Source organism: Cygnus atratus, chromosome 3 (genome assembly GCF_013377495.2).
Source record: "Cygnus atratus isolate AKBS03 ecotype Queensland, Australia chromosome 3, CAtr_DNAZoo_HiC_assembly, whole genome shotgun sequence".
Lineage (NCBI taxonomy): Eukaryota > Metazoa > Chordata > Aves > Anseriformes > Anatidae > Cygnus > Cygnus atratus.
Window position 1 is genome coordinate 64,841,203 of NC_066364.1, and position 23,340 is coordinate 64,864,542.

At 39.8% G+C, this 23,340-nt stretch overlaps 1 protein-coding gene across 1 annotated transcript in view; it reads right to left on the bottom strand.

Moving 5' to 3' along the window:
• TULP4 (TUB like protein 4) overlaps nt 1–23,340 on the bottom strand; it is a 157,242-nt gene that overhangs the window by 59,829 nt on the left and 74,073 nt on the right. The gene's annotated exons all lie outside the window — the stretch shown is intronic.

The window sequence follows — 23,340 nt, forward strand, 5'->3', positions numbered from 1 at the left end:
TAATGGGCACCCAGATCTAATGATGCTTTTTCATAAATCTAAATAGATAATTAATCACTTAAAAAAGACAGAAAGAGAAGACTTTCCTGAAATATATTCTGATGTTTACTGGGAAGCAATGATGCTCCTAATGTTCCAGTCCTAAAATGAACTCTGCGTACACAGATCCACCAGACTTCACAATGAAAACAGCAGTTTTCAGAATTAGGATATAAATATGCATGCCTGAAACCAAAACTTGACAGCTAAAAAAAAAGATGCTCTTACACTTATTGAAGGAGCGCTACACTTATTCGCAGAGTGCTATGGGTCACAACTGCAAAACATGCAAATCAGTGCAGCCCTCCAGTCCTGGAGGATCAACCCTTGAACGATTAAAAGGCTAAAAGAAAACTGTTTCTTCATGCATACATAAAGATTATAGGGAGGAGTGAATATGACAAACTACACCCTCTGTTGCTATGCAGCTAGGAAGAATCCCATTTGAGATCCTGCAGAAAAATGCTTTGCTTTACTTGAACCAAGTAGAACCCAACGCCAAGGTGCTCGTCCTGCCTACAGTTGGGTGGATTATATTGTGACACTATATGGATTGTATCATACTTGCTTTTTTTTTTTTTCTTTTTTTTTGTTTGTTTTTGGAAGAGCAGTAAATAAAATATTCCAGCATAGTAATATAAGCAGCTGTATTTTGGTTGAGGATTCACTCTAGTTCTTCTGTCTAAACAAGAACAGCACAAATTTTTTTTTTTTTTTTCTATTTCTTGTAACTCATATGCACACAGCCATCATTTCAGCCACCCTGAGACAAAACATAACCACTACATAATTGCACTTGCCAGTATTGCCTAATGGCATTAGCAAAGTGAAGAAAACCCCATACATAACATCAGGATAACTGAAAAACCTGGCTTTCGAAGGTTGGCAGCAGCTAAGGCTAACAATGACTCTACATAGAATTGAAGGCACTTATTACCACTGAAAATCAGACCTTTAATGATTAGATGGTCCCCACACTGGACATTTCATAGATCAAACAAAATAAATTGCTAGAGGATTTAGGAACAAAAGATAAAACTAGTTCAAATAACATTATGCTTTTTGATGAACACCATCAAAGGTACCACTATCTGCCTCAAAATTGCCCTGCTTTATCTGACAAAGATTTGAGACAAGCATATGATTTTATAGATTAGACAAACCAGCTGACTTAATGATATGAATTATGGGCAAAGTGACAGGAATTACCTTGATGTGATTTGCATCTTTTCTATTTTAAATAGGAATCTTCTTAAAGCTAGAAGATAAATTCTGAATGAAATGCTGTTCTACCTGTATTTTCCCTCAATTTGACAAAACATCCAAGGACACATTTCAATGTAAATAATACTACGAGTGCTCTCCTCCCTCCTTCCCAATTAGTAACTTCCAAAACCTCTGTCTGGTGAGCTACAAAGGTCAAAACACCAATAAGCCCCTGGCTTTAAGAGTAATAATCTTACCACTTTATAATTACAAATGAAAATGAGACAATGATTTTATATGACTTCTGATAATATGCTCATAAGGAAGTCATTTTGCAATTTGAAAATTCAACTTCTTAAAACACAGAGCAAATGCTACCATTTTATGAGGTCATTTTAAAGCTGTTTTCATCATTTACATTTAACATCTGACTCCAGGTGCTGACTCTACAGCTGCTTTGGGTATTTCCAATTGCATTTGAGGCACTTAACATACTGAAGCAGAGACTAAGAAAAGAAGAAGGTCTGCCCTAAGTATTATGACAACTTTTGTCTTTTATGTTGGTTAGAACATAAACCGTATGAAAACATGTTCCGTTGCCAGTGCACGTAAATGTATAAGCTTGAACTAGCCCTCCAGAAAGAAGAATTTTACTGCTAGCCCATAACGCAAAGACATTGTTACTTTCAGTAACAGCTTCAAGTCACAGGGGCCCCATCTTTACTTCTGCTACCTTTATGGTTCTCTGCTTCTCATTCAGCATCTTCCCACAGGTACTCAAGGAATAAACTGTTTTATCTTGTAATGAAAGGAAAAAAAATGTTGGCATGCCAAAGAAAGTTGTCTGTGGGCCGTGTGGTCTGCACAGCCTTTGCATACTGGCTATTTATGTATTTATTTTTTTTAAATTACCTATAAAATTACCAATTGTCCTTGTTCTACTCTATAAAAATTTTGTATTACAGACATTAATCAGCTTCTAAATTGGTATCTCATGCAGAAGGCAATCTCCCATAAATAAAATACCAAATAACTCCTAGCCCAATATACTCATTTAAGTACAGAGTAAAGGCCAATGCATCATACCAAATAGGATTTTTGCCATGAAGTTCAAGGAGCTTTTGAATCAAGGTCTTGCGTTTTCTTTGAGCTCCTTTTTAGACAATGCTTAGAAGTGAAAAGTTTATTGAAAAGTGGAACATTTAGCATCATATATAGCTCTGTTTTAGTTGCCAGCTTGAATTTCAGGAATTAAATTTAGTTAATGGTAAAGATGCTAGAAACTTTCCCCAAGAACTGACTGCATATTATACAGAAGAAGAATGAAGGCAGATGTTTAAGTATCTGCATCAACTTCAGATATAAATTTGGTTGACTAGTTACAATTCACTTTTTATCTTTTGCTGCTTTTGATTCTCTAAAGGTACATGGCTATTTACCAAAGAAAGGTACATACTACATAGAAACTACCATTATTCCAAAGCACGTAGACAATTTGTAAGAAATCAGGTGTAATTCACTAGGTGAAACAGCAAACGCATACACGATTTTACAAACCGTTCCAGTTTCTGCTTTAAATTTTTATTTCCTAGAAGAGTCCAAGCTTGTTAATGGCAAGCAAAACCCCAGCAGAGACCAAAGAAGCCAGGATACAAACGCGCTGGGCTATCACATTCCCCTCATGCTGATGGGGGGCGTGGATTCCCATTTTGAGAGCGCTTCCCTGATAAAGCCACTCTGAAGGTATTTGTTCCTTTTCTCCCATTGAATCCCACCACGCTAATGTTCAGTACCACATCCTTAACATCTTTTATTCACACATGCATACAAGAAAAAAGGAAGCTCGGGTACAACTATCCTTTCATCTCCATCTCTTCTGGTAATATTGAGATATTTGCAGTGTGATGGACATTCGTTCTCCTCCGTCACTCAGCTTGGCACCACTTTCCACTGTGTATGGGACTAATTGCCAAGCTCTGCTAGTGTCCACCAACTCAGCAGTGAAACCATTCATCTCCAAAAAAACCTTCTGAATGAACACGCCTTAATAAGAGATCACAGAAAGGTGGCAGCACAACTTCTTACCAATGGATATTCCTTTTTGCTGCTGCTGTTTCAGACAAAGTTAATGAACGTCACATAAAATACAAGTCATTAAAATTATTCTAATAAAGAAGAATCCTCTAGTAGAAATCTTTGAAGGAAATAGCTAAGTATGAAGCTGTACCTTGAAGTTTAGAGCATTTACAATGTGAAAAGAATGTGAACTTTAGGTTGGGAAATGAAAAACTTGAATAAATGTGAAAGGTTTAATCTTGGAAAATTTTAGATATAGTATTTTCCTGTTCTGCAATTTCTGCGTGCAAATTGTTTCCTGCACTTTTTATACATGTATGGCAAATGTTAAAGGATTATTATGGCTTTTTTAAAAATCGTATGGAACTTGGAAAAATCACCAAAAACTACATGCTTTTGAATTTTTCTTTCCAAATGACACATATATATGTATTTTTATTTATTTATTTATTTATTTATTTAAAGCTTCTATTTTGATTAATGTTCATTTTCAGCCAAACACTCACATTGTAAAAATTCTGACCATCTCTAGGGAAAACCCAGCCACCCTCTGGGAGCAACAGGGCATCAGCAGCCTCCCTGCACCGCAATCAGGACCTGCACACCATGATCATTCCCATCCATGGTCAGTAACACCACAGCTGGTGAAATCTTGGTCCTTGGAAGCCATTTGGTAAACTGCAATGGATTAGAAGCATAACTTGATGGTACCTGGGTTTAGTAACTACCTTCGTGATTTTAGTCTAGCTTCCTTTCAGCCCTCTCCCAGTTACATTCTCTCTAGTCATCTCAGCTGGCCCAAGATTTGCTCCTTACAACATTAAAAAACTTGTTTATGCATAAAATTAAAGTGGAAAACACTGGCAACTAATATGCATTCACTTCCACTATAACAGAGTAATCAAAACAAAAATAATTGATAACACTTCTCAATAAAAAATGTGCAAACACGAACAGTTTATGAACAACAGTTACTTCTTGCCTTCACAGACACTCCATTTGGAAAAGGCCTTGTCATATGGCAAAGGAAACACCTGTTTTATTATGATTTAAAAGCAGCAGACATTTATTTTTAAGATTACTTAATTATCCTTTAAAATTTCCATTTTTATTCTATTCTAAAGCTTTTTGGTCCATGACTTCAAATAACAAAACGAAGTCTGATCAGTCACTGGCCTGGAAGATCATTAAGTTTCTTAGAAAGACACTGCCAGAGAAATACCATCATCCAGCTAGTAACGATAGTATTTATTAAAGTGTTAGACCAAAACTCTTGAGTAATCTCAGTTTTGAGGTGGCAAACATATCATTTGTAGTAACTGTGGCTTCTTCCCAATAGAAGCCAGGTTTGGTGATTTAAATTAATTACATAATATTGAGGGCTTTTCCCCCCATATTCTATAGCACAATACTGGACTTTGCTAAAATTTATGATATTCTGAGAGCTTTTCTTATCCCTAATTTCACTAGAGTTTTTGGAGGAGGTAGCTGAAAATATTACAGCAATCAATATTCCAAGAGCAGAAGTCCTTAATCTAGAATGCCATATGATATTAATTACTGAAATCTTACCTCTGCAGTTCTTAAAATATGCCATCTATAATTGCTACAGAGGCAAGGGACAAACATCTAGAGAAAATAAATGAATAAATAGCTAAAGCAATTATCAAATTTAGGAAGATGTTATTACAGAAAAAAAGTGCAGGCACTGTAGTGAGTAATTTTTTTCCACATCTGATCCTCCATCCATTTTACCGGAGAGCAGGCATACGCTAACAATACAAGTCTTCCTCAGCATTGCTCTTCCCTTAGCAACATAAGCTATGGAGATCTGCTTGTATATGGACTACTGCAGCAGTAAAGAGTGGAGAACGCTTGATGGGAAATACTCGATCACAACATGATTTGCCACACAAGGAGAGCTGAATTCCTTTATCCGGTGCTAGCATTTCTGAAACTACCAGTGAACTAGGCATCTTTTCAGGCTGCACGGGATTTGACGCACTATAACTCCACTGAGCACATACAGTATTACACAACCGGTGCAATTGCTGGCCTTTCTTCCCCCTTTAAATCATACTACTTTTCTAGTGCTACTGAGAGTGCTGGTATGAGTCCACCTTCCGTGCAGTGAAGGCAAAATACCTGACTGTTCCTAGGATAGAAACAAAAAAACTGCAGAAGAAGATTACATTTCATAATGCCTATGAGTACAGGACTCAGTCTATCTGAAGGCTTCCTCCAGTCCTGTACTTTTAAGGAAGCACCTACATTTTTAAAGGAAAATACAAGGCCTGGAACAAAGCATTGGGAAAGAGGACTGGAAAATCTATCTAGAATTGCCCAAGCATCAAGATTCGCTAGATTGACTAATCATATTATGCAATCCCCTAATAAGTAGATTGATCTTCACTCATATTTACAAACATACAGAAATGCATGCACATAGCGCATGCACCACACTGGCCCACACTGGTTTATGAGTGACAACAAAGATGAAGAGATGTGTAGGTATACAGCAAAGGCAAAAGACGAGTGTGCAGGGGGGAACAAAAATGAAACACAAAAGCAAAGGGATCAGAGGAACCAATAACCACCTCTATTTGCTAATACAGTTCAGTGTAGCTTTATACATTATATAGAGAGACACATATAGTGTATTATGTATTTTACTTACATATAATATGAGTGTGTGCGTGAATGCATACCCCTATTAAATCCTTGAGGAAATTACATCGATCTTGCACATTTTGTGACTTGTTAGCTAATCAAAGTGAATTTTTATAATTAGAATGCAATATAGACATGACAACAGGTGCCCAAAATAAGCAATAGCAGTTAACAAGCTGTTCCTTCCCTCTATACGTTTCCTATAAGCAATGCTGGGTTCTGAACAGATTCTCAAGGACACCTCGACTCCAGAGCCCCGTTTCTGACTCCCAGCCCATCAGTGCAAACAAAACTGGCTCAAACAACGGTTTCAGGCTTGCTTCCCAAAAGAACCCGGGAAGTGACTCATTTCCCCACCCAGGAAGTTCAGGAGGGAGACCTGGAGCACAGCAGCCTGGCTGCAAGCTCTGCCACCGCTTGCTTTAGCTGGGACAAGCTGTCAGCTCAGCCCTGCAGATTTCTCATCACTGTAAGAGGCGATAAATGGCAATCGCTGTAAAAATCACAGCTCCTGTCTTGCAGCAAGACCCATCCGTGCAGATTTCATATGAATTATCTACGCGTGCTCTGTGACAACCAGTGCTTTCCATGGGAAAACGTGGGTTTTTAGGTGTTCTAAAAGATGAAAGAAATTTTGTGGTTCTGGACAGTCCGCAACTGAACGATGATTCTCTGTTAATTTTCAGGAAAATTGGTTCTGCATATGCTTATTTCAATGAAATGAAAAGTTCATCTACTTTTTAAATATCAGTATTCTTAAAACAAAAGCTATTCAAGTCTCTCCCTCCTAATTTCCCATGCTGTAAATAAGTTGCTTGCAATTTTTCTTCCTTTCATCTTCATTTATGATCTTTACTTCTTGCCATGGTAATAGCGTCTTGATAATTCTCTCCATTCAAATTACTTCAATTGTGCAGATGAAGAGCATTATGTAGGTATTCTTCCTCCTAATAGTACTAGACAAAAAATCAGCAGATACAGTAGACAGACAGCCAGACTACCTCTCTTGGGGTGGCACACCCAAGTTCCTATCCTACTTTTCTTATATCGCCTTCCCTAATGATACCCTCAATGTCTCTCACACACACGCATAGCTTTGACTTTTTGTTTCCAGCGACATTACACCCAGGTAGAAGTGGTTCGCTTTACATATGTAGCTGTCAGTTTCCAAGGTACAATACGCATAAAGGAATTATTATTAAGAAGAAAACTACTACTATTAATAACAAACACTGTGCTGCAGCTGAAGAACTGTAAATTTAGAACAGTCAGTGTCTAAATTTCTTGCTTTCTTTCCCCATCTTTCATCATTTTTACTAAGCACATCAAAGTGAAGTCACAGCTCCCACTGAAGAGCATGGGAAAAGCTTTCTGAGAGCTGGCATTAATGAAGGCGACTGAGGAACATTCAGACAGATTGCTCAATTAAGAAAAAGAAATGGGGTTTTCTTCCTATAGTTTGGAAAGTAGCTGTACCATGGATAATTTTGCATATTTGGGGTTAAATTTGTTAGGGAGGGGAAGAGATGGGACCAGAACTGTATCAACAGTCAAAGACTGAACCAGTAAAAAAGTTGGTTTTTTGTTTTTTTTTTTTTTAATCTTACACCATTTTCTTCATGCCTTGGAGCATGCACTGCTTGAAGGCATCTTTGGGACATGTCTGATATGGAGGAACTCAGCCCACCAAGACACACAGCAAGAAAAACATCGCAAATCCTTTCCTTGGCTTCAAAAGGGTTTTCCTGAGCTCTCCAGAAGCAGTTATGCTGACTTTTGTAGCTTCCTGCAAAAGCAGTGACAGCTGGAGCAATTCGTGCTGACCCAGGCTTAGATCCTGATTTCTCACTTTGGAGCACAGGGAATTCCTGGGAAGACGCTGAGTAAAGCTGCCAGCTCACAGCAGCGGCTGCATGCAGACTGTGGTCAAATGGATGGTGAAGACATTAACCGAGACAGATGTTTCATTACCAGAAAACACCATCCAAATTCACAGAATCACAGAATGGTTTGGGCTGGAAGGGACCCTGAAGATCATTTAGTTCCAACCCCCTGCCATGGGCAGGGACACCTCCCACCAGACCAGGTTGCCCAAAGCCCCATCCAGCCTGGCCTTCAACACTTCCAGGGATGGGGCATCCACAGCTTCTCTGGGCAACCTGCGCCACTGCCTCACCACCCTCATACTGAAAAATTTCTTAGAGCCAATCTAAATTGCTTTCAATTTACATCTGTTGCCCCTTTTCTGTGTATACAAGCCCTGTTAAAGTCTTTTTCCATCTTCAGAGAAAGAAATTCTCTGTCTCCTTTAGTCTAAATAATAAGAAAATTAACTTTCTTCCTGGAAAGACTGAAGTAGTCTCCAGATATTTCAGGGGTGGCCTTTAATAACCCTTACCTCTGCCACTGGCATTCAGAAAAACTACTGTCACCATCTATGTGCACTGACGGCACTGCAGCTGCCCACAGCCCACGGGCACACCTGCTGCAGTGGGCAGCAGCTTCCACTCCACATCCTACATTAAGGGCCTGATGCTTTATCACAGGATTCCACTTTTTACTTGAAAACAGTATATTATTCTGCCAGCAGCTGTCAGTTTGCTTTTTCTGCTCTTCTAAAAGGAGCTTCAATTGCTATAAATTCTATTTAGACAAATAAAGCAAGATTCATGTGAGAGATCGTGTAAAAGGTACTAACTTTAGTGTTTTAAAAATACAGAGAAATCCTCACAAGGTCCAAATAGCTAACTTTTCCTTCCCTTCCCTTTAACTGGAAATCTAATTTTGTGGTATAATGTTATCAATAAGCTAAGTGTGGCATGTGTCCCAGCTGGGGACCCAACCTAAGTGTGATCAGAGGGGAGGCTGGACCAGCCATAAGGTGCTGACCCTACCAGACCTGAAAGATCCAGGTCCAACTCTGCACCTTCTTCTGACCACAGACTACTCTGTGGCTTCATGTGAAAATCTACTCCAAAGCAAGTACATTTCACTAATTCAAACTAATTACTAATACAAGCACCTCAGGTGTTTGAAACACCTCAGGCTTAAGAAACTATGTGCCATCTTGTTGGATATCCTTGCTCTCATTTTTTCCCCTTTCGTGTTTTCTTTCACAACGCTCAGCGCATGAATGAGGCTGGCAAAGACTCAGATCATCTGTTCAGCTCCAGAAAGAGAAGAGGCCAGGGAGCAGCAGACCAGTTTACCAGCAATAACTTTGTCAGTAAGCCCACAGGAGGTAACCATTCTTGCCCAGGTAGCCAAGAAAGCCAATGGCTCCTGGCCTGCATCAGAAATAGCGTGGCCAGCAGGACCAGGGAAGCATCTGTTACTTCATACGCAACACTGGTGAGACCGCACCTCAAGTACTGTGTTTCGTTTTGGGCCTCTCGCTATAAGGTGGACATTGAGTTGCTGGAATGCCTTCAGAGAAGAGCAACAAACCTGCTGAAGGGATGAGAAAACAAGGTATTTGAGGAGCACCTGAGGGAACTCAAGTTCTTTAGTCTGGAGAAGAGGAGGCTGAGGAGAGACTACCTGAAAGGAGGTTGCAGCGAGGTAGATGTCAGTCTCTTTTCTCAGGTTACATTGATGGGACACATAGAAGCAGCCTCAAGTTCTGTCAGGGGAGGTTTAGATTTGGATGTCAGGAAAAATTTCTTCTTGTAGAGGGTGGTAAGGCATTGGAACAGGCTGCCTAGAGAAGTGGTGGAGTCCCCATCCCTGGAGGTATGTAAGAGATGTGTGGATGTGGTGCCAAGGGGCGTGGTTTAGTGATGGGACTTGATGAGTCAGGCTGATGGTTGGACTCAATGATCTTGAAGGTCTTTTCCAATCAAGACGCTTCTGTGATTCATCCACTCTTCATGCGAGCAGCTGGTACCCTTTGCAAGTAACAGTACAGTTGCTCATACACTGGGAAGAGTGTTGATGCTCCCCAGCAAGTTTTGTTTATTTGCTTTGCAGATGAATGCCACGTATGCCTATTTTTAAAAGGTATCTTGGGGATGGCATCCCACCCGCCACATATGCCTATTTTTAAAAGGTATCATACAGTTGGCATCCAATCCCCAATGGAAGGCAGTCTGAAGGCAGTCTGACCTTTAAAGGCACTAGGGGATGATTTTGGCAACTCGGCAACTGCAAGAAAAACTTGTTTGTTTGATAACTACTTTGAGGATAAAATGTACTTAGCGTGAGTAAGAAGTCTTTTTAAAAATACCTAGGCTGTCAACATCTCACTGAATACATTTAGGGGCCTTGATAGTAAACTGACAACACGAGGACTCAAAAAGACTCTAAAGCTTTACAAATCTTACATTCCTTAAGTCATACACTTGATCTCAAGAAATACATGCCGAAAGTGTATTAATCCCAGTGTTAAAAGGATTTGCCACACCACCTACCTAAGAGGAAAGCATCCCTGGTACCCCTCACAGGTACCAAACAAGAAATGCTACACACCTAAAAATGAAGAGGCTCACAGAGCCAGTCCCAAAGGAATTATTTCCACTTCAGAATCACCATGCTTAATTGAGGCTTCAAAGAACTAGAGCTGTAGGGGACATTGGACATTTTCTAAACCAAATTGGAATGGCTACATCCAAGGTATAACCAATAAATGCATTTGGGCAGTTGAGGAGCTCTGTCAGATCACTTGTCAGAACTGGAAGTTGCATGCAAGAAATGGAAATGAGATGTGATACAAACATAAAGTGGATGGCAAGATGTTGTTATCTGTTTCATAAGTTTTCATTTAAATAAATTTCCTAACTATTCCTTCAAGGGATATTAAGGAAAATAGTTGAGTATAATCTAAGAAAATGTATTAAGGCACGAATTCAATCACCCATAAGCACAAGCTATCTGTGTAGTACGTTCTTGGAGGGGAAACTGGTAGAGGTCTGCTGCTTCTCCCATCTGAGAGACAAGAGAACTACAGTGATAAGGCTTATAATTTTATATGGTCCGCTCTTGACTCACATCCCTTCACAGGAAGGCTTAAGTTCCAAAAGCTCTTTCACAAAAAAGATACCTGTTTCCATGGAATTTGATTTTATTTTTTTACAGCTATGTCATGCTCACTTCCAGTGAGGGAAACTCCTTTGTAGTATGTACACTGCTACCACTGTCTCTAATTAAGGGTCCTCCTATCCGGAAGCATTCCTGCAAGATACTTCTATTTAATTGCCTGTACACACTCTCTGAAAGTGCAGAGGCAATCCCAAGTTCCCTAAAAATAAATCAAAGCTGAATGTTGATAAGGATGAGCAAAGGATAAAATAGCACATTCATCTCATTCCTTTTTAAGACATAAGATTTTGCTTTGCTCTCATTTCTGTACAGATAAAATCAGCACAGTAGAGAAAGAGACTAAAGAAAGATCCACCACTGTTAGAAATAAGACATGCAATAACCAAGCAGAGCTGAGAGTTCCTGGGGTTCAAGCATTTGGGTTTGAACGAAATATGAAAACAAAACAAGAAAAAAGCACCAGATTTAAAATTCTTCCTTATTTAGCCTACATTATATTAAAAGTCCATGAGCCCAAAGCTCATTTCACTAAGGTCTCATAAAGTCACCTTACAGATGATACAAATCAAGACCACTTTACAGCATCAACATTTACATTCATTTTTGGGCTATGTAAAAGAAAGTCCTGTAAATGTATTTCAAGCTTTAAAAAAAAGAACTAAATAACACTTAGTGACATCCACCTATGCACTATAACCATACTTTAATTCACAGCAATGCACATCTTCGTTAGAAGTTCTAAGATGAGGGGGCGAGAAAACCAACCTAAATCCACCACACAAGACTTTTTTTCTTCTTCTTCTCAGGGTAAAAATTCAGAAAAAACATTGGATGCAGGGTCACAGATGCCCTGTAGCAGATCCCATCTATGGCTTTTATTCCATCTGTTCTTCCTAAAAGTATGCAATCAACTACAAAGTATTATATTCAAAACAATGGATCACCAAATAATTACACACACACACAAAGACAGGATAACAATAAACATTACTGAAAACTATTGAAATGAAATAGATCTACTCAGCTTTCTCAAAAGCAGTTACTTGGGGAATCCTTACTATCTACTTAGTAAATGTTATCTTGTTTGGGAATAACCCCAGGGTAATGAATCACTGGAAAAAGTCAGTGAAGAGTCTAGGACAAGCATTCTTCCTTCTATTTGATCTTTGCAGTTTGGTGGTTAAAAATTCCTGATGAAGTGTTTATAGAATAGTGAAATATAATCTTACAACTTTATATGTCTATAGACATGCACAAGAACGTTATTCTAGAAAAAATATATATATATAATCTGAAGTCAGCCAATGATTCCCTTGATGATTTTACAGGGTAGAATGTAACTTAGCTTGCACCTACTTCACTGAAATGACTGCAACAGTCCTCCAGACAAGTGTTATATGGGATGTGACTGCAGCACAAACTCTGTGCAGGCCGTCTCCCAAGAGGTGAACTTTCTCCATAAAGAACTGCAGTAAAAACTTGAGTTGTTTTTATTTTTATTTTTCCAGCAGTGTAAACATAAAAGACCTTAAAATTCAGAGGCACGTGTCAAAAACTGTTGTTCAAATATGATTATTTCTCTGACAGCTACAACACTTCTACCTTTACTATTTTTTTTCAAACACAAGGAAATAAAAATAATCCAAACTTCAATAAGAGCACAGATCTGCACTTCAAATCTATTAACATTTCTCAGGTGATAATAGCTGTGCACTAAACTAATTAAAGTGAGTTATAAGGCAGAATGCAGACAAATAGTATAGCTGGGCATTTCACTGCTGAAGTGGGACTATTTTACTATCCCAAATTGCCAAAGAAATGCTAAACTATCATTATCCTGATCATGAAGTTCAACGATGAGACTTCTAAGTGAATTACGTGCAATTGTAGAACATTCCTAGCAATCTGAGGAATACCAGGGACTGTAAATTAGTCACAGAAACTGAGAAAAGAAAGCATTAGTATAATCTTTATTTGACTGCTTGGGCTGCCTTTGCATGACCCACAGAGACACCGAGTTCCTAAACTTTTTGTGAGAACGATGAAATTTAACCAAATTAATTTGCAAAGGCAGGACAGCAGCTTTAACACCCATTGTGAAGCCACCACCTGAACCCCAGCCAGCTGCCCCTGTGTGGGTCTGTGTATATGATGTTCAGCTAGCAGCATCTGGGGCAGCTCTTCAGGTGCCTGTATAATTGCAGACACGGACTTAGAAAATGAAGTAAAAAATGAAATACAGTCTATCTGAATCTGAAGTGTTGCCCCTTGTTCACTTCCCACACACAAACCCAACAGGTCTGGTGAAGCACCCATCTCAGCTCTAGTCAGCCGATCCATCAGGAAAAAAGCACAGGCAAACGTAAAAGCAGCACAACTCTGAAGCTGCTAACATCGTCATCCTCCAACAGGATGCAGACCGACCTCACACAGCTGCCGCTACTCCTCTGTGCTTCTTTGAAGCAACCCTTGGTGCAGAAAGGATGGAGAAGTTTTCACACTTATCCCAGCTAAGCAAGACAAGGGTGCAACCACAGCAGTGCAGGTATATTACCCAGAATCCAGGATGACTGTCATATTGATTAACACGGATAAAAATATCAGTCTAGAGCTCAAGAGGTGTTAATTTCCACGAAAGTGAGCACAAATCAGTGGCTCCCAAACTGCAGAGCTGATGGGAGGCCAGGACAAGCAGCTGGCTGCCAGTCAACAGAACTGTATTAAATAATACAATTTACCAACTCGTCATCAAGCGTGTCCACCCATGCAGGTCCGTGAGAAAAATTTTAGCACCTCCATTACCAAAGGTTGTCAATCACTGACAAAAGGTGTCCTGACTGCATACATATCCAGAACTAGCTAAGACAAGCTAAAAAGAGAAAGAGCTGTTTTCCAGACTAAAAGAAATGGAGAAAAAGGGAAGAAGGCAGAAAAAGAAGGATGATGATAAAGAAATGGAACAAGACAAAAGCAAGAAATTGCTCTTTTTTTTCTTTTTTTTGGGGGGGTGGGTAGTAACACTGATGTACCTCCCTTTATGTTTATTTTAGTTACCACCATCTTAAATAAGTTTACTATTTAGAGTGCAAAATATGTCTGGTTAAGCTGAAATCTGTAGTCCAGGCAGTTATAGTTCAAAATTTACTTTTTTCCCCCCTCAAAGAAGTTGCTATATGGTATAAACCTATGCTGTACAAAAGCTGCCCTTCTGTCACTCGAACGTCTCCACCCACAGTTTTGGTGCAGGGACCCTTCTTTTTTTTTTTTCCTTGTGATCTTCTGCTTCACCCAAAGAGTTCAGCATATTTTCTGACCTTGTTCCCAGACGTCCCTTTAGACGTCCGTTTAAAGTAATGCCCCTGGGAGGTGAGAAACCCTCCCAGCTGCAGACAGCCCAGCAGCAGTGGTTTGAGCAGCCAGCAGCACTGCAGCCATGCAGAGTCCTCTGCTGGCCCTCACCGCCAGGAAGGGGAGCCAGGCCCCTGCTTTTCTGATGCTTCTCGTCTGTGTGTAAGCGACTGTGGCAGGGCAATAGGTCAGTTACTGGCAAAAAAAAAAGCACTTGAAGAGCTGTCGTTTGGAAATGCATTGTGCTCTAGCCAACGGTAGAGAGATGACAGCCTAAACACAGAGTCTCTCCTTCTCTCTCCTAGCAGAGGAGACCACTGGTTGTACAGTTATCCAACCTTGCCAAAGTGAATCTGCTTTGTTAGGGATGACAACAAGTGAGTCTCAAAAAACAACTACTCCATACACTCAAAAAAACATCCAGTTTGCCAGCTGTGTATATATAAAAGTGACGTAAGTGCAAACTTTTGCACTCAAAACACACACACACAAACCTCCATGTTTTCAGTACACTTCATGTTTTTCTTCCAACAGATTAATCTTTTAAGAAGAGGTGAAAAGATGGTTTTATAAAAAGTTTATCATCCTTTATTACAGCAACATTATTTATGAAGGTGAAGGCTGTCTAGCTCGGAATGGACTCAAGCCTCCACCCACCATTTCAGCCACAAAGATATATTTCACTATTACTAAGACACAGGGAGAAAACTCCTTTTATTCTTTTTGTGCAGAGATTCCTCTCCTTGATGAAGCTCCTGAGGAACCTAAGGTTAGGACTGTTCACACTAGCGTATAACTTTCAGGTATCTGCTGCAGTATCTACAACGACGAAAGGGATGAGCAACTCAGATAACCTTGGAAGATCTTCAGCATTACCAGACAGACCCCTGGTCCCTGCCGGCGAGGAGAGGCAGGGACAACAGCTACATGACCCATGCGCTGGAAGCACGATGAATCTCCCTGGGCTCTTTTCAGCTTTTACTTTGAAGCAGCAGCCATCTCATAAGTTTCTGAATTATCATAATCCCCAGCTGTGACCACGATACAAATAACTAAAAATCAAAGTATTTACGAGCAAGACATTCAGTTTAGCGTATCATGATAAATAAGATACCAGATACCTACCAGGAATTACTTTGCTATTATATATTACCAACACAGAGGCTCTGATTCAGGTTTGAGATACGCTGGCGCCCACTTCATTTGCAATGGATGCAGTACAGACTTCCAACAATGTGAACACCAGCTAAGAAAGTGCGATACCCTACGAAATGCCAAATAGCAGATTTTTAAAATGTCACCCCTGTTTTGGCTGGCCTGCAATTCTTTATGGACTGTATTCACAGCTAACCCTGTTAGCAGCTTTGTCTCCATTTCTTATGAAATAAAAACTGTATCATGATGCAGCTGGCCAAGTGACCAATAATTTTACTTCTGTTTGACTTTCCAGAGAACACAAGGGAGCAATAAATAAGGAGTTCAATCTGTTACACAGATAGAAAGATTGCAACAGGGAAACTGGACAACCCTGAAAGGCAAGAATTGCTGCTGCTCTTTTTTATCGCTGTAGCATAAAGAAACATCGACCAAAAGAAACCCCCACGTTGCTGGAACTACACAGCCCATTGAAAAGGACAGTCCTTTAAGTTTTTGGTCTTGAAGACAAAGCAAAAAGCAGACTAAGGAAGCACTGCAGGTATGGCTAGCTCTCCCAACATGTAAAATGACTGTACTTGTTCAACACATTTGAGAGGGCTGAACCACAGTTCGGGACTGCAATCCCTGTGTGCCCTAATGCGATGTAAGGGTCACTGTGAGGCTACCAGATGTTGGCCATGAGGATGATAGGAAATGCGCGCCTGCCTGCCTAGGACAACACCCAATGCAAATGTTAACAAAGGCACTGATTACCTGCGGCGCAGAAAGCAGTTTTCAAGGAACTGAGCTAAAATTGACCTGTTTCTCAGAAGCCAAGCGAAACAATATTCAACTTCTAACAGTTCAGCTGGTACATGAACCACAGACTAGAGATGAAAGTTGTCTGATCCACATCCGAAAGCCTGAGCCATTTAGCTTATATAAGCATGGCATCACTGCAAAGTAATTTTTCTAATCTAGACAGTTTATCCTTCAGTTCACACAAAAAGAGAGGAAAAGTGATGAGAAGTACATAAAGTTCTCTTTTTTTCCCAGGAGAATCTTTAAGAAAGTTTCACCAGGCAAAACATTTCTACCAATTTATTTCAAAGCAAAGATATTGCCATTTAAATGATGGTTTTGACCTGACAATTTCTACATTTCTGTCAAAGACCTTTAAAGAGTTAGAGTTACCAACTTGAAAACAACTGCCTCAAACAGTTAAGTATACATATGCCCAGGTGCTATCCTCGCCTGTCAGCAGCTGTGCTACCAAATCTTCTGTATCAACTCATTTCAACTTGTCTCCCACAACAAAGCTTTCTTCTGCCTCCACTTTGACATGTTCTCTCTAACTCTTCAACCATTATCTCTGTTATTCTCTTTGCAAACACTGATTTTCTACTATTCATCTGCATCATTTCTGATGCCTTTGAGAAAAGAAAAAAAAAGAAAAAAACACCTTTATATTAACCAGAAGAACAATGAAATAAAATAAGATTCTGCAAGAAAATGTGGAACAAACACCTTTAAAGTATTCAATACTGTAGATATACAACATGCATTTAACAGTTACCATTAAATAAACACTGCCATAATGCAAGAAGTTGTCCACGTGCGCTCCAGGCTGTTCTTTCTGATTGCCACAATTCTATGAAGTCCAATTTCAAAGCAAAAACCACTGACACCGAGACATTCTCTCATCAAGCAACAATGGCATTACCTCAGACTGGGCTGAAGAAAATATTTTTCTTTATTCTGTGCAAAATTTTGCTTTCTTTCCTCTTGATAATTTACAGGTTTGAAAGTAATGGTGTTTTTTTTTGTTTGTTTTTAACATTCTTAAATGGATTTAAAAAGCAATGTAAGTAATTGAAGATTTTGAGATATTGGATTAAAATAAACAAAAAATATGCATACTGGCAACACAGAGTCATAAGAAGAGTCAGCAAGTACTGGAATGATGTGGAAAAAAAAGAAGGGAAGACTATTAAATGTTACTGTAAGTAGTAGGATGATATTCAGGAAACCATATTTTAGATTAAATACCAAGAAAAGCTTCCAGCAATGAAAGTAATGGTTGAACAATCTTCCAAAAGAAAATGTAGAATGAAACCAAGCTTTGGAAACACTTTATACACATTTTTACATAGCATTAGAAAGTATATTGCTGAGGCTTACTTTGTTGTTGTTAACTGACTACACATGGCTATTGCCATTCAGTGATTACACTGCTAGAATATTACTTTCTTATTCATTTACTGAGATTTAAGCAATATCTTTTATCAATAACAAATACCTTTTTTTTATTTTCTAATGTTTATAGAACTATAACACCTTAAAGCTCCCTTGAGTGCTGTAGTGTTGTGCAGATATGGAATAAAGATGCATTATTTCAGTATGTGGTAAAAAGGAAGATAGCACCCTGGTCTGTGCATGAGGGCAAGGTGAAATGATCTGTGTCTTTATAAACTATGATTAAATCACAATTTTTGTGTTTATCTGTAGACCGGGGGTCAAGATGATGGCTGCCTAAATGGTCTGCAAGTTGTCTGCATGATTGCATGCAGATCTGCAAGCAATCAGCCATTCCAGTAGGGTTTGTTGTGTGCGTGCTCCTCCTTATGCTTCAAAATGTCAGTGTGCTGGCATTTTCAAAGTACAATGTCTTCCTATAGAACAACGGATGAAGTACGGGAGTCACTCACTTCTTCCAAAGCCATTCCACAAAGCAGTGACAGCACCAGCAGCTGACCAAACAAATCCTTTTGGAAATGATTCGTTCTTATTACTAAACATCCAGTGATCTTTGAAGGGAAAGGGAGCTAATCTTATGAGGTGGTTCTGAGCAGATCATGTCATAATATAGTAATTACACTGTCTCCCTTCTCCAAAGAAGGTAACAGAAAAAAGGGAGCTTTTTTTTTTTTTTTAAGTGACTATTTGTTATTATTACACTGTAATTCACTCATAGTACGTTTCTGTAGAAAATACCAGCAAAATGTTGTTGTAGCCGATTATGCCCATGGTATGTGTGATGCCAACACCTTGCCCGCTGCTTTGAGTGGGCCGCGGAAGGGGCACCCAGCCAACACTCGTGACACTGCACATGCCGACAAATCTAAATTCAGCCTCTGAAGAACAATTTTGTTTTCAATGCAAACTCCCCTCTGTTTGAAGCTGACGCCTTTGTCAATGGGAAAGAGCACAAGTCGGGGAGTCCTGGATGTTGCACCTCAGCAGACAGCAAGGGAGAGCAGAAGAGGCAGGCTGCTGACAACCCCCTGTGCCCATCCTGACTGACAGCCTCACGGGATCTTGAAATATTAGATATATCGGCACTAAAAATAAAACTGTCTGATGTGGACTCACACACTGCTATTTTTTGTGGACTTGTTAGTGTTAGGTCAGAGGTTGGACTAGGCGATCTTGGAGGTCTCTTCCTACCTAGATGATTCTGTGACCTATGCAGGGAAACCATGATAGATGAGATACTGTAACTGAGCCAGTCATCTAGAGTTTCATTTGCAGTTATGAGCCTGTTAGTTAACACCATTTCAACAGAAATTGTAATGGCAGCCTTTACACCTTTCCCCAAATTCTATGATTACTGCATAGGCACAATATACTGCCCTTTGATTTCGTAAAACTCCTAAGCAGGATGTTTTTTCCCCTATCATTTTACTGATTCCAATCATCAGGTTTGTGTTATGGTTGTTATTTGAAGGCCAAATATCAAAAAATTCCATTAACATTTTGGAATTACCTTATCTTCTGTCATTTAAGTAGAAATTACTTTTTTTTTTTTCAATATAGTTTTCCTTTATCAAGAGGATTTGATTCCAAAAGTCCTTTCATGCCTTTGAATGATCTTGAAATATCATGTTGCCTAAAAAGAAGCACAGCTCAGAGAGTAGCTGTAGACCGACACTGAGATGAATGCACAATTTCCGAGGATGTTGCTATCAGGTGAAATGACAGGACGGCATGAGCTGACTGTCTGACGTTTGGTAAGTATCAGCCACAGAGTCAAAATCATTTAGGGACAAAGATCATTCAATACAACCGAAACCCTGACAAAAACGATCACTGCCATGTATTCGCACGTACATGTAGGCATGAATGAATATCCAGAAAAATCACACTGGCTGTAACTGCACAGAGGAGACGCGCATTTGTATTCTGCCAAGACAAATCTTCCTTCATTTAGGGTTGCCTATTCTCTTCAACAATTTATCTGAGGACTTCACGTAAAGACAACAGTTGCTTATGTCATGCCTCTGAGTCACTCTCAGTGAAATGAACTCCGGAATGCAAATGCAGAACATGCTCCTGCTTTAAGGGCATTTGATGAGATGAAGAGCTTTTACTCATAGACATAACGTACATATGGACAAAAAAAGCCACGCGATACTGGCTACCCAAATTCAGAGTCACGTCAGCTCCTGACATTATCGCAGTTCTGGCATCCCACACCCACACGCTTCTGTTTAGTCACCCCAGAGATGCCAGGCACCACTACTATGATGCCCTGGGCTGCTCTGTTCAGCCAGCTCCTGGGGACAGCCTGTATGTCTCTGAACTCAGGGATTACCCACACAGGACACCCTGTAGGATTATCACTGAGGTTTGTGCTACTGGAAACCAAAACTATTCTCACACCTTTTATACAAATATGACATGAATTACAGCACTGAACTCCTGTCTAACACTTTACCCTGGGAAAGAAGAACAACCACCAGCGACGGAACAGAAATGTATTCCTAGTAGCTAGAGATCATCTTGAAAACTTAAATATGAGGCTTAACATCCCCTTCAAAATTTGTCAGCATGGATTACAGCAGCTGTAAATATTTCTGATATTCCTTGAAACAACCCTTTTAAAACCTTGTTAAATTCTTCAGCCTAACAACTTACTGCCATAGTGACTTTTTATAATTTGATCATAGATCTGAACAAAAATTTCCTTTTACCATTTTGAAATTTACCGATTTTTCATTTCTCTATCTACCTGCTTTTATGCTTTAAGACAAAGAAATCAGACACTATCCCATTCTATCTTCTCTATTACCATTTACTCTTTTTTTTTTTTTTTACAGCTTCAGCATGTGTCTCTTCTGACTCATCTGCTTTCTAAGGCAAACACTCACGATTTTCTTCAGCCACTCTCCACAACCAAGATTTCCCCGATCTTTATTCAGTTTCGGCTTGTGTTCCCAGAACTCCCACCAACTCCTCAATACTATTTTGAGGTGAGATGAGGGCGTTCTTGATATAACAGCTTTTACTTTTGGTAACATTCTCCATGCTATTCTTTATCACTTTTCTTAGTCTTAATGGTACACTTTCAGAATTACCGGCATCTTTTTCTTCTACTACTGCATTTTTTAAGTCAGCTGCATACTGAGGGGGAGTTTTCTATTCTGAGGTCCAGCTCTGTCCTCAAATCAAAGCCTCCATGGAAGGTGTATGGCTGCCTCATAGCTCCCTATGATTAGGGATCAGACACCATTTATACACTTCTGGATTCTGCCTTTTGGCAGGGCTAGCGGGGCAGGCACAATCCTACTCTTACGTAGTTTCACGGCATTATAAATGGACCAGTCCGCAACAGCTTAAAAGGGTGAATTGATTGATATACCACTGTTAGAAGCTAATGAGTTAATGTGCCTTTTCTTTCCATCTCCTACCAGTTTTTGTTAGACCATCTCCATAGGACAATTAAATTTTTGAAGAGCCTACATCAGTTAAATCACATGATTTTTTATCTTTCCTAACGCCTTCTTCCACTTCAGCTTCACATGACACCATTTTCTTCCGTGGCAATCTTGATGGCTGGAGACTGTGAATCATGATCTGTTGGTGACTACCATTTCAGCTCATTTCCCAGCCACCAGCATGGACTGCATGGGCTGTAAGTCTCCAGGTGCTTCCTAGAGCCTTCTAACAGATTTAGTTTCATATTTTTATTACATTATTTCTAATAAGAATTAATTTATTTTTGTCTAACACCTTAGTCATTCAGTGTTGTTCTCTCTCAACAAATCTGAATGCACATCTGCAGCGAGGACTGGTACTGATAAATAATTGAACGTCTCTGCAATCCTCTACTCTGCTGATTTGCGCCTTCTGCGTGTCCACCACTTCTCTCACCAACTTCAGGCTATGTGCTCCACCACCTGCATTTCACTCTGAATTGAGTCCATGTTTCCCTGGTGTAGGATTATCTTACAGTGCTTATTTTCCTTTAAGAGTCCTACAGATGAAAACCTTCTGAAAAGAGGGTTTTTCCTTTCTCTCACAATATGGCCAGTCCATACAAGGTGCACGCAGATGACCGTAAGGTTACTGGGTCCTTACTGGGGGACTCCAGTGCAGAGCGACAGTCAAGGACCTGCTGTGGCTGGGAGAACTGCTCAGCCTCGTCCTTCCCTGCTCCTCTCACATGCAGCAATACAGGGAACAAATGCTCTTGGCGCATGGGTTTGTGTAAGGAAGCACTATCCTGCCCAAACCTCATATTTTATTGTAACTTTCTCCACATTTGTTTTATCTCAAAGCACAAAGGGTGACAAAGAAATTTCATTTGTAGTTTAACAGAAAACAATTTCAAGTATTTTTCTGCAGTCATCAGGGGTAGAATAATGGATATTAACAGTTCAAAAGACAGAAAGACGTACAAATTTAATATTTTTAAGACAACTTCATACATTTTGGGCTTGAGCCATGACTTTTCAATGCTTGTGCGAAGACATACTATAGACCTTGACTAAGAAATGCAAGACAAGTAATTAGATGGTCCCCCATGGTCTCTTTCGTACAAGATAAGAGTTAACAGCTCCACCCTAGATTCAGGCTGAAACACTCTCTTGCTCTTTGCCCTGCTCACAACATTTATACAGTATCTATACATACAACACTACAGACATGATGTATCTCCCTTTGTGGCCTCTAGCAGAGACACCAGGAGAACATGTAGGGTATGGTAACAGTACAATGTGTGCTTAAAAAAAAAGGAAAGCTCCACATTACTTGATCCTTTATTTATAAGCGTAACACACCTTCACATTCCACCTTCTTTAGCCTGAACAAGTGTTTATTAGACTATGAACAGGCTCAAAATAAATGACATTTGACTTGCTTTAACAATACAGGGCATTGCCTTTCATAAAAGTAACCTGACTTGACAGCTGCACTGTGCAGTACTACAGTTTTCTAAACAACAGGGCTGTGATGCTTAAACTAATTTTTACTGTAGCACTAAACAGAATGAACTTGGTTCAGCCGTAAGCAAAATGAGGTATGCGTGAAGCAGTACGAACTGCTATATGCTTTCAACAACAACTTAGAGCTGTTGAATAGTGCCCGTGCAGTGCTTTGGATCTGTGCTGCACAACCACTCCCAGGCTGCTCAGGTCAGAGCTGCCAAGTGCCGTGCTTTAGAGCAGACTCAGGAAGAGAAGCTGTATAAATTTTCTTCAGTGGGCAAAGCTCCCATCTCTGCTGCTTATTCCCACGCCTGTTTCACATCTTACTGTTCCTTCATTTCTGCCAATGCAACTGCGCAAGTGGTCACATGGTAAATCAGATGACAGAAATAATCTCTAGTAATAACTAAGCATTGCTGAACTACGGCACAGAATAATAAACCTCTTGAATGAGTTCTGATACCAAAAAGCCGTACATAAAACTGTATGCATGCTTCTTTGGCATCAGTGCAGTGACAAAAGCGCATGCTGGCAGCACAATGGACCACATTCACCCCATGGTGATGGCCTCCTATGCCCAACTCCTAACCAGTTCTGTCTGCCTTGGTAAACTCCAGGG